Genomic DNA, 18,164 nt, shown 5'->3' with positions numbered 1-18,164 from the left:
AAGTTATACAAGTGGCCATATGTAAAAATGCTCGACATCTCTAATTATTAGGGAAATACAAATCAAAACTTCAATATGATACAAGCTTACTCCTAAAAGAATGGCCATAACTTAAAAAATAATAATAATAATAGATGTTGGCGTGGATGTGGTGAAAAGGGAACACTTTTACACGGCTTGTGGGAATGTAAACTAGTACAACCACTATGGAAAACTGTGTGGAGATTCCTTAAAGAACTAAAAGTTGATCTACCATTTAATCCAGCAATCCCACTACTAGTTATCTATCCAGAGGAAAAGAAGTCATTATACGAAAAAGACACTTATACAAGCATGTTTATAGCAGCACAATTTGCAATTGCAAAAATATGGAACAAGTCCAAATACCCATCAATCAACAAGTGGATAAATAAAATGTGATATATATATATATATATCTGTAAACAAGCAGCCCCAGAAATATGTGTACACACCATGGAATACTACTGAGCCATAAAAAGGAATGAAATAACGGCAATTGCAGCAACCTGGATGGAAGTGGAGGCCATTATTCTAAGTGAAGTAACTCACAAACATTGTATGTTTTCATTTATAAGGGGAAGCTAAGCTATGAGGATGCAAAGACAGAAGAATGACACAATGGACTTGGGGACTTGAGGGGAAAGGTGAGAGTGGGGCGAGAGATAAAAGACTACACACTGGGTACAGTGTGCACTGCTCAGGTGATGGGTGCACAGAAATCTCAGAGATCACCACTAAAGAACTTGTCCATTTCATCAAATACCACCTGTTCCCCAAAAACCAATTGAAATAAAAAAACTGCTAAAAAATAAAAAGATACACCAGGTTAATTTTTATTTCATCAAACACTAGCAAAAAGTTTTTCAAGGCCTGGGCCATGGTTTACTTATTTCTAGTAAGTGCCCACATAATATTCTAGGACAAACAAAATAAATCAAAACAAAACAAAAACCTCTGCTGAAGTCATTGAGAATCATTATAATAAGCTCCACAATTAAATACCAATCCTACTCAAGTATGTAAGGGCAAAAAAAATATGATCACTTTGAATATCTATATGTAAATAAAAAAGTAAAAGAATCAGAGCTGAAAGGAAAAAGGATATTTATTTTCCAAGTTTCTACCTGATGAGCACAGTCTTGTATCAGGACAAGGTCTAGTATCAAAGCCAAATGCTTTTGATAGAAGACACAAGGCATAAATGAGATAGATCTAGAGAGACACATAATATTATGGCTTTGGCTATGATGAATAATGAATTTTGGACTTACTTTCCAAATGAATAACTCTAAAAATGTACAAATACTTAAAGCATCAATTTTTAGATGTTGGATAAGAAGTAGCACAAGGCAGTGATCCTTAAGAAGAAAACACAGGTGAGCTCAATATTCATCATAGGTTCTGCTTGAGGGCAACACAAAAGGCAGTGGTCATGCTGGATGGAGAAAACACAGACTAGAGGTTGGTAATGCTGGGGTAGCTCAAATCTGTGGTACTAATGAGGCAGATCTGTAAACAAGCAGCCCCATAAATATGTGTAGAAGTCTCCTTGGTTTTTTGGGTGAAAACTAAGTTGCACAAACATGTAAGAAGACTCTACAAGGACATGGCATGGAATCGCTGCTGAGGTTGTGGGGGGCGGTGCTCTAGCTGGATGAAAATGCAAGAGCTTGCACAAAACTAGGAGATATTGGGATTCCTACCAGCCAAAGTGAAGGCTTTGCTGAACACTCAATGTAAACAATCGAATGGTAGAAAGGCCACTCTTTAGGACTGAAGACCATAGCACAGAGTGAGGGCTACTCTAGACTTGCTCTAATGAAGCCTAAAGCCAAGTCACCCCAGGATCAAAATGACTCACTAGTAAATTAACTACTTGCTAGTACAAAACTCAGTACCTTTTGAAGGAGATGGCATAATCCAGACTTTCTTTAACATAGCAATTGATACATCTAATGTATGATTTTAAAAAAACCACTAAATACAAGAATAGCAAAAATAGTGTTAATTATACATGCACACACCTAAATGAAAACAGATTCAAGATGACACAGATGTTTAAATTAGCAGAAAAATATTTTTAAACAACTATTATAAATATACTTGAGGGTTTCAAGAAAACTATACGCATAATAAGTGAGCAGATGTGGAAATCTCAGCAGAAAAATGGAAACTATAACAAAATCAAATGGAAATTATAGAATTGAAAGTACAACATCTGAAAGGAAATATGTACTTGAAGGGATTAATAGCAGATTGGATGCCGTAAAAGAAAGATTATTTACTGAAACAAGTAAACAGAAACCATTCAAACTGAATTACAAAGAGAAAAAAAATCAATAAGAAGAATCCCAGAGACATATGGAACAACATAAAGCAATATATACATATAACTGAAAAGAGAGAGAGAAGAGATAGACTGGAGCAAAAAAAAGGTTTGAAAAAATAATAGCAAATATTTTTCTAAATTGTTAAAAACAGGCCGGGCGTGGTGGCTCACGCTTGTAATCCCAGCACTTTGGGAGGCCGAGGTGGGCGGATCACGAGGTCAGGAGATCGAGACCACGGTGAAACCCCGTCTCTACTAACAATACAAAAAAAACTAGCCGGGCGTGGTGGCAGGCACCTGTAATCCCAGCTACTCGGAGAGGCTGAGGCAGGAGAATGGCGCGAACCCGGGAGGCGGAGCTTGCAGTGAGCCGGGATCGCGCCACTGCACTCCAGCCTGGGAACGAGACTCAGTCTCAAAAAAAAAAAAAAAAAAAAAAAAAAAAAAAAAAAAAAAAAAAAAAAACAAATCAACCTACAATCCAAAAATTTCAACAATCCTGAGCAAGATAAACACAAGGAAAACCATACATAGGCACATTATGTCAAACTACTGAAGACCAAAGCCTTTTTTAAAACAAACAAAAGTCTTTAAAATAACCTGAAAAATATAGTCACAATACATAAAAAGGAACAATGAAAAGAATGGCAGTTGATTTTTCATCAGAAACACTGGAGGACCTGGCCAGGCATGGTGGTTCACACCTGTAATCCCAGCACTTTGGGAGACCGAGGCAGGTGGCTTGCTTGAGTCCAGGAGTTCAAAATCAGCCTGGGCAACATGGTGAAACCTCGTCTACAAAGAATACAAAAATTAGCTGGACATGGTGGTACACATCTGTAGTCCCAGCGACTTGGGAGGCTCAAGTGGGAGAATCGCTTGAGCCCAGGAGGCCAAGGTTGTAGGGAGCGATGATCATACCACTGCATTCCAGCTCTGGCGAGAGTGAGACCCCGTGTCAAAAACAAAAACAAACAAAACAAAAACAAAAACACAATGCAAACAAAAAATGATGGAGGACCCAAGACAAAGGAACAACACGTGTAAAGTGCTGAAAAAACTCCTACAAAACTTTCTTCCTAAAATTTCACATGCAGGGAGAATATCCTTCAAAAGTGAATGCAAAGTAGAGAAACCCATGAAGTAGATTGATTCAATTCATATAATTGAAATGAAAAAAAAATATGACTTAGAAAAGAAATACCACCTCAGATCTACTGTAGGGCAAGTGCTTCCCCTAGTCAATGAGATCTGCTGCCTCCTGCTGGCTCTTCTCAATGTATGGGATTTACTGTTGGTTATTTCTTGCTATCCTTAAGATAAAGCTTTGGAGGCCCAGTTTCATTTCATGTAGTATTTGTTCTCACAGGAAATTCTAATGTTTCATTTGCTACTCAATTCTTGGTTGCCTCAACATATGCTTTTTTTCTATACTAGACCAAGAATAAATTATTGGATTGTTTTTATTTATTTATTGAGACAGAATCTCACTCTGTCACCCAGGCTGGAGTGCAGTGGTGCGATCTCGGCTCACTGCAACCTCCACCTCCCAGGTTCAAGCGATTCTTCTGCCTCAGCCTCCCAAGTAGCTGGGACTACAGGTGCGCGCCACCACACTCGGCTAATTTTTGTTTTTAGTAAAGACAGGGTTTCACCATATTGGCCAGGGTGGTCTGAAACTCCTGACCTCGTGATTTACCCACCTCGGCCTTTCAAAGTGCTGCGATTACAGGCAAGAGCCACCGTGCCCGGCTGGATTCCTTCATTTTTACATAAGCAACCACTGTACTGTTAAGTTCAATTACAGTTTCAGACTACACGAAATATCTGACATAGTCTTTCTTGGGGTTTTCAGACAAAGTTCAATTCTCTAAAGGGTACAAAAGGAAAGACACAGAACTTAGCATTATTTTTTAGAGCAAACATGCAGAGGCAAGCTTCTAGAACTCCCTCCCTGATTCTGATGGAGGGAAGGGGAAGGAAGCACAGATGTTGCTACGTCCAAGTAAGTGAGGGTCATGTGAAGCTTGATTAATCCCCTCCAGTAGTTCTGTCTATAGACTAATCAGGATATGTCTTCATCTGAGTCAGGTGCATCTCATCAATCTCTGGCCCAGACAATGTACAACGTCACCTCCAAGTTCAGTGCAGTGTACAGAGGCTTAGACATAATAACCATTTTTCTCCTTCAGCCACCCCCTCTCCAAGGGTGATACAGCTTGGTCTGAAAACTTTCTTGAAGTTTAAAGCTGCAGAACTACAACAAGGTCACTTACCAAAATGCTTCATGGAGTTATGCCAATAGACCCTTAAAATAGCCATGGAACCTGTCTTTTTCTTTCTATTTTATCTTCTTTAATAATAGTGTTTCAGAATTATGGATGTTGGCCCCATATGGAGGAAAAATGTACTTATGTTTTCTGAAATTATTGTGATTCATGAATTACATAATTTTAGGATGATAGACCTGAAAGGGACTCTGAAGCTCAGCTATTTTAATGCCCAATTTTCAAATTATAGAAAAGAGACTTAGGGACATCAGTGATTTTTCCAGGGCAAGTATCTTAGGAGCAGAATTAGGCCTAAAACTTGACTAGGAGTCCTTTCTCCAACAAGATACTATCCAAGCCACCCAGCAGATTTCATAACTATAACATGCCAACCTCACTTCCCTATAAACATGCAGTTTTCCTCACTGATTAGTAGACAAATATCTAGTTTCCTTCTGTGGGAGTGGGGAGGGGAGCCACTACAGGTTCATCTCAAACCAAATGTATCTTTCCATTTTTTGGTAAATTGACAATTTATAAATGCATGTATTTATGGGGTACAAAGTGATATTATGATTTATGAATATAATGTGCAGTAATTAAATCAAGCTAATTAACATATCTCCTCAAATTTTTTTTGTGATGAGAACATTTGAAATTTACTCTTAGCAATTTTGAAATGTAGAATACACTATTATTAACTATATTTATCATACTGTACAATAGCTCTCAAGAAAAAATAACACTTTTTTCTCCTGAGATTTTGTACCCTTTGACCATCATCTCCACATTCTTCTCACCCTCCAGCCTCTGTAACCAGCATTCTGTTCTCTGCTTCTGAGTTCAATTGTTTTGGATTCTACATGTAAGTGGGAATATGCAGTATTTATCTTTCTGTGCCTGCTTATTTCACTTAGCATAATGTTTCCCAATTCCATCTATATTGTCACAAATGACAGAATCTTTAAGGCTGAAAAATATTCCATTTTGTATATCTACACCACTTTTTTGTTAATCCATTCATCTGTTGATGAACATCTAGATTAATTCTATAACTTGGCTATTTTGAATAGCAGTGCAAGGAACATGGGAGTGCAGACATCTTTTTGACAAACTGATTTCAAATATTTTGAGTCAATACCCAGAGGTGGAACTGCTAGGTCATACGGTAATTATACTTTTAGATTTTTGAGGAAACTTCATAGTTTTCCATAAAGACTGTACTAATTTACATTTCTACCAACTGTATACAAGAGGGACCCTCTTTTCCACAAATCTTCCTAACACTTGTTCTCTTTCAGCTCTTTGATAATAGCCATTCTGACAAGTGTGAGATGATATGGGGATTTTAATTTGGATTTTCTGAATGATGAGCAATGTTGAGCATTTTCTCATATATCTGTTGGCCATTTATGTATCTTCTTTTGAGAAATGTTTATTCAGGTCCCTTGCCCATTTTTTAGTTGAGTTTTTTTTTGTTTTCTTGCTATTGAGTTGAGTTCCTTACATATTTTGGATATTAGCCCCTTATTGGAAGTATAGCTTGCAAATATTTTCTCCCAATCCATAGGTTGTCTCTTTACACTGCTAAATGTTTTCTTTGCAGTGAAGAACCTTTTTAGTTTGATACAGTCCCATTTGTCTATTTTTACTTTTGTTGCCTGAGCACTGGGGGTTAAAAAAAAGTCCAAAAAACTATTGCCCAGATCAATGTAATGTAGTTTTTCCCTTTTATTTTATTCTATATTTAGTATCCCTAGGCCGGGTGCAGTGGCTCATGCCTGTAATCCCAGCACTTTGGGAGGCCAAGGTAGGCAGATCACGAGGTCAGGAGATCAAGACCATCCTATCCAACATGATGAAACCCCGTCTCTACTAAAATACAAAAGATTAGCTGGGCATGGTGGTGCATGCCTATAGTCCCAGCTACTTGGGAGGCTAAGGCAGGAGAATCACTTGTACTCAGGAGGCAGAGGTTGCAGTGAGCTGAGACCACGCCACCGCACTCCAGCCTGGCGACAGAGCAAGACTCTGTCTCAAAAAAAAAGAAAAAGAAAAAGAAAAAAAAAATTAGTATCCCTAATCTGAAAATCTGAAATTTGAAATGCTCCAAAATCTGAAACGTTTTTAGTTTTGGCGTGACGCTCAAAGGAAATTCTCACTGGAGTATTTTGGATTTGAGATGTTTGGGTTAGAGATGCTCAACCATTAAATGTAATGCAAATATTCCAGAATAAAAAAACAAAATCCAGAACACTTCCAGTCCCAAGTATTTTGAATGAGGGATACTCAACCTGTAGTACTTTTACAATTTCGAGTCTTACCTTTAAGTCTTTAATCCATTTTGAGTTGATTTTTGCATATGATATGAGTCCAATTTAATTCTTCTATATACAGATGCCCAGTTTTTACAAGACTCTTTTATTGAAGAGACTATCCTTTCCCCATTGTGTATTCTTGACTTTTTTTTTCTGAAAATCAATTGACCTTACATACATGTAGCCATTTCTTGGGTCTCTATTCTGTTCTATTGGTCAATGTGTGTATTTTTTTGGCAGTACCAAGCTGTTTAAATTACCATAGCTTTGTAGTATAGTTTAAAATCAGGTATTGTGTTGCCTCCAGCTTTGCTGTTTTTGTTAGTGATTGCCTTTACTATTCAAAATTTTTCTGGTTCCATATCAGTTTTAGACTATCTTTTCTATTCTATAAAAAAATGACATTGTAATTCTGATAGGGATTGCTTCAAATCTGTATATTGCTTTGGGTAGTATGGACATTTTAACAATATTAATTCTTCCAATTGATGAATTGATTGGAAGGGGTATCTTTCCATTTGTGTCTTTGATTTTTTCATTAACATTTTATAGTTTTCAGTGTATAGGCCCTTCTCCTGGGTTAAATTTATTCCTAAGCTTTTTTTTTTTTTTTTGGTGGCTATTGTCAATGGGATTGTTCTCTTGATTTCTTTTCCAGATAGACTGTTGTTAGTGTATAGAAATGCTGATTTTTGTGTGTTGATTTTGCATCCTGCAACTTTATTTAATCTATTTATTAGTTTCAATAGTTTTTTTGAGTCTTTAGATTTTTCTATATATAAGAAAATTTTTCTGTATATAAGACCATGTCATCAACAAACAGTGACAATTTCACCTTTTCCTTTTCTCTCTGGATGTCTTGTTTCTTTTTTTGCCTAATTGCTCTCGTAAAGACTTCCAGACAAGAAAAACAAGAGCTGTGAATTCCCAGGCAATTCCTTTGAACTCAAGCTGGAATCAGTGGCTCACCCTTATGAATTGGAACATGCATATTTAGGGTATGTACACAGCTGAGTTGAAGATCCAAGAAAGAGTATTCATCACTGTTTCACTGTGCATCGTTTTGATTAGTGAGAATGTTTTTCTATATGTTACTACATAAACATTTCCTCCATGTTTGTCATTTGTTTTCCAGTGGAGGCTCATTGGCTAAATAATTTCCAAAGGAACCCTTGAGAAATGCAGTGGAGTGCTAAAAGGGAATAAGTTGAAATGTAAGTTCAGAAAGGTTACTCCCACCTCCTCCACACTGTCCTTCTTAAATTTCATGCTGAGATAGAACAGTATATTCCAGCGTATTTCAAATATCATCATGTAATCAATATAAGAAATTGTTGCAATATTTTCTATTCTTTTTGTCATACTAAGTCTTTGAAATCTGGTGTATATTTTACACTTATAGCACATCTCAGTGCAGATGTTAAATTTTCATCAGAAATACTTGTAGTAAGATTTCATAAAATTTGCAGTTGAAAAAAGATTTATATACCCAAATTGTTTCAAACATACTTAGAAGTTTTCCAATAACTGAATCATGTACCAAGACATCAGCTCCCTTTAAAATTTGCATGTACATTTGCAAAACTAGTTCATCCTTTTAGAAAAATGGCTTTGACTTTGAAGTAAATGTATTTCATGTTCGAAGCTGTTTGTCCAAGTTAACTCACTAACTGTTATATATTAGCATCAAATTCAAAGGCATAGGATATAAATAGCATCTCTAAATTTATAAATATTAACAACCTTTTCATATTTTTCTTGTGTTTGCTAATTTATATAACACTGCTGATGACAACTAAAATCTTGTGCATTTTGATTCATATTAGAGAAAATGTAAGAATTCTTATTATTGATTTTTATTATGAAAAGATTGAATTTCAATATACACACCTGACTAGCCAGGTCTTATGTGAGCTTTTCTTTTCCTTAGAGTTTCAAACTTAGCTGTTCAAATGAGAAGTATAATATCAATGAGAAATCATAAATGATATACTGCCATGTTTTATCTTTGATGATTGAATATTTAGCAAGCACTCCTGTTTTTAAAAAAACTGGAATAGTATAGTATATCTCTGTAAAACTCTCCTAGTACTAAACCAACATGCAACTTTTGTCCCATTCTCAACTCTCCTGTTTTTCCTTCCACCATGTTTTTGCCCTTCTCCCCTTCTCAAGGGAGAGGAATTGCTAATCCAGTTGGGTTTCAAGTCACTGATTGGACCACATTTCTTAGTGGGTGCTTCTTTCATCTTTCAGTGCCATGTAGATACTCTCTCTTCCATTTCCTTTTTCTTTACAGCTAATGAACTGCCTCCTCACAGATGACAAGCCATCTTGTTCTCTCTCTGTTACTCCTTTTCACTTAAGTGGGTAAGCTGATTTAGAACTTCCCGCTTCAGGCCAGGCACGGTGGCTCACGCCTGTAATCCCAGTACTTTGGGAGGCTGAGGTAGGCGGATCACGAGGTCAGGACTTTTTTTTTTTTTTTTTGGGTCGGGGTCCGGCCTTGCCCCCCGGCTGGGGGACAGTGGCGTGAACTCAGCTCACTGCAAGCTCCACCTCCCAGGTTCACGCCATGCTCGGGCCTCCTGCACCCTCCTCCCTCGGCCCCCGGCTAACTGCCACTATGCCTGGTTTTTTTTTTGTATTTTTAGTAGAGACGGGATTTCACTGTGTTAGCCAGGATGGTTTCAATCTCCGAGGTCAGGAATTTGAGACCAGCCTGCCCAACATGGCAAAACCCCACCTCTACTAAAAATACAAAAAATTAGCCGGGCATGGTGGCAGGCACCTGTAATCCCAGCTACTCGGGAGGCTGAGGCAGGAGAATTGCTTGAACCCAGGAGGCGGAGGTTGCAGTGAGCTGCACCACTGCACTCCAGCGTGGGTGACAAGAGCGAAACTCCATTTCAAACAAACAAACAAAAAAAGAACTTCCTGCTTCAAAACATGCCTTACCATCTTGCACTATCTTCTATCTTCCTCATTCATACACAAAGTAAAAATCCTTGGCTTGATCTCCAACATGCCACTGACTAGAAAGTGGCAAGGTCCCAAGATCTGCAGGTTTAGGGAAAAACAGATAGATCTGACATGACCTTTAGGTTAGGCTACATGTCCCTACCTCGGTTTACCGGGGCACTAGACATATATTTAGCTAGGACTCTCAGATGCAAATGAACAAATCTAATAGGAAGTACCTTAGGGGGTGGGGGAAATTTTATTGGCTCATATAATCAAATAATGCAAAGGACAGGAATGTAGCTATTCTTGGAGATTTACTAGAACTGAATTATTTACCATTTGGACTTTATATCTTACCTCTGCTTTCCTCAGCAAGATGGCCTCCTTCTCTCAGACCAGCATCCTCTAGAAGAGTGGAGTCATGGGCACTAGCATCTTTCTGCTTCAACTTCAGGTAAAAGAGTCTTTTTTCTTAATTTCTATTTGGAAAATCTCAAAAGGATGCTGAATGACCACATTTACATAATCTGCCCATCCCTGGCAGAGCTGGGTAAAGAAATAGTTCCCAAAAAGAAGTAGGGAATGCTGTCAGCAGGAGAAGGGAGGGGTTCTAGAGAGACAAAACAAAAAGTACACATTACTGTAATTATCAAATACTAGCCCAACTAACAACAAAGTCCTTCTGTATTACTTTGTTCCCCCTGCTTAAAACCTTCGGTAACTTTGTGAAGGCAATGTGACTGGGCTGAGTCAAGATTTCTGGAATTTCTGGAATCCTAAAGTTAAAATCAATATTTCACCTGCACTTCTAGTGCAGGTCAAGAAATGAATATAAGCTTTAGAATGTTTAGGATGGTTTGGAGTGCTTATGATGCATATGCTTTTTAAAAAAAAATAAAAAGGTGACAAAATCTGATTATCTAATTAATTAGGAGTCTTTTTGTTGTCAATTAAAAGAGAAAAAATACAGACTGGCTGAAGCCAAAATAAAGCTATGGGCTCACATAACTGAAAATTCCAGGGATAATTTCACATCAGACACAGTTAGGTCCTGGGGCTCAAACAGTGTTCTCAGAATCCAGTCTCCTTGTCGCCATCTCTTGTCTTTGTGTTCCTCTGTCTTGGCTCCTTTCACAAATAGATTGTACCCCTACTCTGACTATATGGCTGCCTACGGCTCCAGGCTTCCACTCTATCCTCTTACCAATCCACAGTGGAAATAACTTGCATTTTTCCTAAAGTTCCAATAAAAGTCCTAGAATTGGGTCTAATTGCTTTTGATGATCTTGGCTTGGGCTATGTCTCTGGCGGGGTGGAGTCAACCCCACTGAAACCACATGAACTCAGAGAAGGAACCTGCAATTCCCTCTGTTGAGTCAGGGTACTTTTATTAGAGAAAGGGCAAGTGATCCCTGGGAAAATGAAAATGATCAATCTCTGATACGCAGATAATTTGGGAACAAACAAACAAACTATAATTTCCCCATCCAAATATAACTATTGTTAGTATTTTGGCAATATACTTACATTATTTTTCATATGTAATTTTTACATGGTTATAATTATAGTCTACTTAAAATTTTCTCCTGAATTGTCTAACATTCTATCATATACACTTTTCATATCTCTCTATAATTTTCCAACCATAATTTTAATGGTTACACAAAAAATAACTATAATTTACTCCCATGGACACCAAGGTTGCTTCCTTTCCTTTAAAAGCTATAAATAAAGCTGTGATAAACATCATCACGCATACAGCTTTTTCTATTGCTTAGATGATTTTAGAGTAGCTGAATTTTCAAAAAGTTGAATTACTGAGTTAAAAGGTACATATATTTATGACTTTCCAAATTTTTCCCCTTTTCCAAAAAGGATAATGCTTATTCATAATGCTATCGCAATATATAAGTAGTAATCATATCTAAAACGTTAAGTCCAAGAACACTGAAATGTTAAACTGAAGAAGGTAGTAAATTTCACAGAGAGTAATAAAAATGCTTATGAAGAGGATATTTAACCCTTTGATTCTATATCAAATTTTTCAGAAATCAGTTATATCACACTGCTCAGTCATGTAGTTGCACATTTGTTCCTTTTGGAAAGTTATGTCAATCACAGAAGAACAAAAGTTGATAAGGACATTATTAAACAAAGTAATATAAATGACATGGCATGGGATTATAAATTTCAGCCATTCTCATTTCTCTAATATCTTCTGCACAGTGTAGATAATTAAGCATCTGGGCAAAAATTTACCCACAAGAACATATGTGACAACGTTGTTAATAATAACAACAAAATGGAGATGTGTCTGCTGAGCTTTAGATGCCTATCTCTACCTGTTTGCTAAACATCTCCATCTCGATGTTAAAGGCATTCTCAAAGTTATGTCCAAATTAGAAATTACTCTGGGGCTTAGCATAGTGTCTAGCATGTAGAAAATGCTTAAATGTCTGTCTGATGAATGAATCAATGCATGAATTTTTTCCAATAAATACACGTCACTTCCTATAATCCATTGTGCTAAATTGTTTTTCATCTACCCCATTACAAAAACCAGAAACCTCATCATCCTAGAGTCCACCTTTTTTCCTCCCTTTTATTTGATTTTTCAACAAATTCTCCTGATTCCACTTTAGAAACACCCATTGTCTCTCCAAACCATGTCCATTGTCTTAGTTCACCTCATCACCATCTCTCACTTGGATTATTACCATAGCTTCTTCCTTGGCCTCCTGCTTCTAGTCTTAGACTTCTTTTACTTTCCTAACAGTAAGCTGTCTAAAACTTACAGCCAATTACACTACTCTTCTCAGAATGCCACAATGGCTCACCATACATAGGGCAAAATTTGAAACCATCTAGTATGGCTAATAAGATCCTTCATATCACTTGACCCCTGCCTATTTGCTTAGCCTCACCTCTCATCTCTCCACACATCCTGACCACACCTATTCCACTTCACCCTGCAGCAATACTGAACTTACCATAGCCCTCTCAATTTTTACTGGTCTTTCATACTTCCATACCTCTGCACGATATCAAAACTGCCTGCTTAGAATGCCCTCTCTCTCTACTTTGAGAGGTTGACAGCAAATTTTCACTTTTTCTTCAATATTCGTCTTAAGAGAAAGTCCTTTGGAAATATTAAAGAGAAGGTCAGGTGAGGACAGAATCAGCTATACATCTCTGGTGCGTAGCTATGTATAAAGGTCCTGGTTGAAGCTATCAGAGTGGAAGAATTCTCGGGATGGCATGCAATGAGAGACAGGCTGTGGGCCATATTAGAATGTAGAGGAAGAAAAAACCCAAGAAAATTAAGAGGAGCACAGACAGATGCAATCTTCCAGAAGCCAAGAAAAAGAAGAGTTTTAAACAGAATGAGGCAATAAAAACTGTCCGCTACAGCAGAGAAATGGAGTAAGATGATGATTTCAAAGCATTCATTGGCTTTGGTATTTAAAAGGCTTTCGCGTAATCTTAGAGCAGTTTCAGTGGAAGGTGGGATCAAAATCTGACTACAGTGGATTAGTTGAAGAAGAAATGGAGTTGACAACTGTATACTATACTTTTCTCTCCAGGGCTCAAAAGAAAAAGATGGAAAATAAGCCATTGGGTGATGACTCAGAGGGAGGATGCTATAAAGGGATTTAAAAAAAATAGGGAATATTAGTAAGTGCAGAGGAAGTGGGAATGATGAAAGATACAGTTCTGAGATAAAGATCCCCAAAGAGACTAAAAGGGATGAGATTAAGAGCACAAAGGAGGGGTCTTACACAGAAGGAAGAACATCTTGGTCTCTGAGAATGCAGAAAAAGAGAAAAGGCTGGGTATGATTGTCAGTCTCCAAAGTATTCCACAAGGCCTTGTCAAAGTTTACCAAATGATCAAAAGAAGATTTCTACATACTTCACAATTTTACTTCTGGCCAATTTTGGGAAAGAGAAGCAAGGATTTAGTGAAGTATATGAATATGGAAAATGACAGCTCCAAGTGACTACTTGGAAAGGAAATAGGAAAAGATAATGTGAGTTTGGAAATAATACCACAAGGTGATGGAAGGAGGGGAGAATAATACATGTGCTCTTTGGAGCCAGGCAAACCTGGGGGGAATGTTGTCCCTACCACATGCTAGCTCTGACCTTAAGCAAGTTACTTAACCTTCTCTCAGCCTGAGTTTCTTCTTCTAAAAGCAAGGTTAATAATGCTTGTCTCATGGGGTTGGAATGAGAACTAGAGATAATATATTATAAACAGTGCAAAACACTACTTTTTCTCACTTTCCCTTCCCTCACTTCCAGGACATATCACCTGAGACATTTGCTGATTATATTTGGGAGCTCTTCATTAAGGTGTGTGCTAGAGTTTCTAAAAGGTATATCCCACATAAAGATAGTTTACTTTAAAAAAGTGAAAATAGAACACAAATAGGGTGAGGCAAGAAGAGAGTGAAAAGCAGAACTCATTGCTTGTGAACTGTAAAGGATAATAGTAGAAAATATTAGAAACACTGTTTAAAGATAGTATTGATAACTATAAGATTGGTGCAAAAGTAATTGTGCTTTTCACCACTTAATGTATCCAGCACTTTGGGAGGCCGAGGCAGGCGGATCACAAGGTCAGGAGATCGAGACCATCTTGGCTAATATGGTGAAACCGCATCTCTAATAAAAATACAAAAAATTAGCCAGGCGTGGTGGCGGGTGCCTGTAGTCCCAGCTACTGAGGAGGCTGAGGCAGGAGAATGGTGTGAACCTGGGAGGCGGAGCTTGCAGTGAGCCTAGATCACGCCACTGCACTCCAGTCTGGGCGACAGAGCGAGACTCCATCTCAAAAAAAAAAAGAATGTATCATTCCAATGGACTGGTTTTTATTACATTACACTTTTCTTATTTATCATGTGTCAGATATTGTGCTAGGAATTTTTAAAAATAAGTTCATACACGGTTCTCACAATGGCTCTCCAAGGAAGGTAACTTTATTCTCACCTATGTGATGAAGATACTGAGTGTTATGGATTGAATTTTGTCCCCCAAAAAGTGACATGTGAAAGTCCTAACCCTCAGTACCTGCGAATGTGGCCTTATTTGGAAATAGGGACATGGTAGATACAATAAGTTGAGTTCATACTGGAATAGGGCAGGTTCCAAATGCAATATGACTGGTGCCCTCATAAGAAGACAGTGAGACCCAGAACACCCTGTGAAGACAGAGCATTGGAGTGATGTGATACAGCCAAGGAACACCTGGGCCTCTACAAATTAGGAGATGGAACAGATCCTCCTATAGAGCTTTCAAGAGAGCATGACCCTACTGACACCGATTTTGGACTTCCAGCCTCCAGAACTGTGAGGCAATATATTTCTGTTGTTTTAAGCCACCCAGTTTTTGGTGCTTTGTTATATCAGCCCTAGGAAACTAACACTGAGTCTTAAGGAATGCCTCACTTGTCCAGAATTGCCCAGCTAGTTTGGGATAGAGCCAATATTCAAACCCAGGGCTGCTTGGCCCCCCAAATCCATGGTCTTTTTTTTTTTTTTTTGTGAGATGGAGTCTCAGACTGTTGCCTGGGCTGGAGTGAAATGATGCGATCTTAGCTCACTGCAACCTCCACCTCCTGGGTTCAAGCAATTCTCCTGCCTCAGCCTCCTGAGTAGCTGGGATTACAGGCACACACCACCACAACCGGCTAATTTTTTGTATTTTTAGTAGAGACAGGGTTTCACTATGTTGGCCAGACTGGTCTCGAACTCCTTACCTCATGATCCACCCGCCTCGGCCTCCCAAAGTGCTGGGATTACAGGCATGAGCCACCACGCCTGGCCTCCATGGTCTTTTGATAATGCTGGGGTGAGTCAATCTTTGATTCTATTTTACTGTTATAACATGATGTAAGATCAAATACTGACTCATCTCAGAAAAGTGATACCTTCTCTTCTAGTCTTTTTAATATTCTGTAACAGTATATATTTCTTTTGTTAGAAAAATTACTGTACACTACTATAGACTTCATAAACACTGTACACTTAGGTTTCACTACATTTATGAAAAAATATTTTTCTTTCTTCAATAACCTTAGCTTACCACAATGTTTTTACTTTATAAACTTGAAAAAAATGACTCTTTTGTACTAAGTTTAAAACATACATTGTACAGATACACAAAACTATTTTCTTTCTTTATATCCTTATTCTATAAGCTTTTTATATCTTTTTAATTTTTAAACTTTTTTGTTAAAAACAGACACAAACGCACACATTAGCCTAGGCTTACACAGAGTCAGGATCATCAATGTCACTGTCTTCCACCTCCACTTCTTGTCCCATTGGAAGGTCTTCAGGGCCAATAACACACCCGGAGCTGTCATCTCCTATGATGACAATGCTATCTTCTGGAACACCTCCTGAAAGGCCTGCCTGAGGCTGACAGTTAACTGTTTTTTATAAGTAGAAGGAATGCACTCTAAAATAATGATAAAAAGTGTAATACAGTAAATACATGAACCAGTAACAATAGTCATTTATCATTATAAGGTATTATGTATTGCACATAATTATGTGTGCTATCTTTTTATATGACTGGCAGCATGGTAGGTTTGTTTACACCAGCATCACAACAAGCATGTGAGTAATACGTTGCGCTACAATGTTATGATGGCTTTGTCACTAGGTGATAAGAATTTTTCAGCTGTATTATAATCTTATGAGACCAATGTCATATATGTAGTCCATCGATGATCAAAATGTCATTATGGGGCACGTGACTGTAAATCTACATCTTGAGGACTGGCCTTTCTGACAGCTTTTTTTTAGTTTTGAGGATCAAACCCTTGAGACCATTGATTCATTGGATCATTCAGCAAATGATCAAATGGGTAATTTGCGGTACAATCTAAGCAAAAGAAAACCTGAAGATGTCCATTTCTTCAAGAAACCTCTAATTTGGAACAGCAATAAATTCTCTACACAAAAGAGAATCACTCAAGGCAGTAAGGTAACAGCTCTGAAAGTGCTAAAAATATGGTGGGGGGAGAGCAATAACTTGTACGGTCACCATTGACCTTGCTGATGCAGAAATAAGTCATCTTTACTCTTCATTCTCTTTAATTCTCACCTACCCTGCCACCTCATCCAAAATTTGTTAATTCTATGTGCAAAACATCTTTCAAATCCACCCCTCTCTCTTCATCCTCACTGCCCCCATCCTAGTCCACATCAATGCCAGTCTTCTGATTTTCCTGTCTGTAGTCTGATCTCCTCCCAATGCACTCTGCAGAGTGACCTTTATGAAATGTAGATCTGATCATGCCACGTTCCCACTTTAAAAGCCTAAAGTGTGAACCTCTAGAGTCTTCTAGAATCTGACTTCCATTCTCTGTCCAGCTTTATTTCTTGCTGGACTACTCTACGCTCCAGCCATATTGGTCAAAAATTGTTTTAGTTTCTGGAACCTATGGTGATCCTCTCACCGAGGCCTGCTACTTTACTGGAACTCTGTCCCCTCCCCTGGGCACCCTCCCGCCTCTGGCCTAGCGAATTCCCTCCATCTTCCAGTCTCAGTTCCTCCAAGAAACCTTCTCACCTAACCCGTCCGGTCAGGGTACTTTCCTTACCTAACACCCACTCCCTCGTTTACTTCTCTCTGGCTGGACTGAAGTTGGGCAGGGCAGGGGCTAGTCTGCCTTCTCCTGGGCCCGACCCTCCCGGCCGGCACCACAGGCATTACAGGTACTGAGTGCACTCAGGCGGCGCAGACCCGCAGCTTCTTAACCCAGAGCTCACTTTCCTCTGAGGCGGGCTGGAGGCGGAGTATGTCCGCTGGGGGTGGGGCTCAAAGCTAGGGCGGGGATACGGAGCAAAACTTAAGAGAAGCCTGGTTGACCAGGAGGCTTATCTGTCAGGACAGGCGGCGGGGCCTGGGGGGGCCGTACCTTTGCTTACTTAAGTGGGCGGGGCAGGATTACCGCCGCGGCCGGTCAGCGAAGATCGCTGAGCAGCACCCGCCTTGCGGGCCTCCAGGACCCGGCCGCCGCCATCCGGTGGGAAGCCGGGTGGCCTGCGGGTGAGGGGGGCGGGGCGGGGCGGGCGGAGGGCAACCTACATCCGGGAGCCGGGGCGGTGCCTGGAGAGCGGAGCAGGCAGCGCCCTCTGCCCTCTGGATGGGTCAGGCGCCGCCCCTTTGTGGTCTCGGCCGGCGGGCAGCCCTTTGGAGCGCGCGGGAACCGGACGCTCGCCTGAGGAGAGAAGATCCAGGAGACCA

At 39.1% G+C, this 18,164-nt stretch overlaps 1 long non-coding RNA gene across 1 annotated transcript; it reads right to left on the bottom strand.

Annotated features, from left to right (window-relative positions):
- Positions 1-9,905: 9,905 nt before the first annotated feature.
- Positions 9,906-17,941, bottom strand: LOC131381849 (uncharacterized). The gene is made up of 4 exons (XR_009210838.1): positions 17,836-17,941; positions 16,179-16,367; positions 10,260-10,512; positions 9,906-9,998 (listed from the first exon to the last, which is right to left on the bottom strand). It is a non-coding gene; the product is annotated as an uncharacterized LOC131381849 (long non-coding RNA).
- Between the last annotated feature and the right edge of the window lie 223 nt (positions 17,942-18,164).

The sequence above is a fragment of the Hylobates moloch genome, unplaced genomic scaffold (genome assembly GCF_009828535.3).
Source record: "Hylobates moloch isolate HMO894 unplaced genomic scaffold, HMol_V3 SCAFFOLD_18, whole genome shotgun sequence".
In the NCBI taxonomy this organism is placed as follows: Eukaryota; Metazoa; Chordata; class Mammalia; order Primates; family Hylobatidae; genus Hylobates; species Hylobates moloch.
Note: the sequence above shows the minus strand (reverse complement) of the source record. Positions and strands in the feature narration are given on the sequence as shown.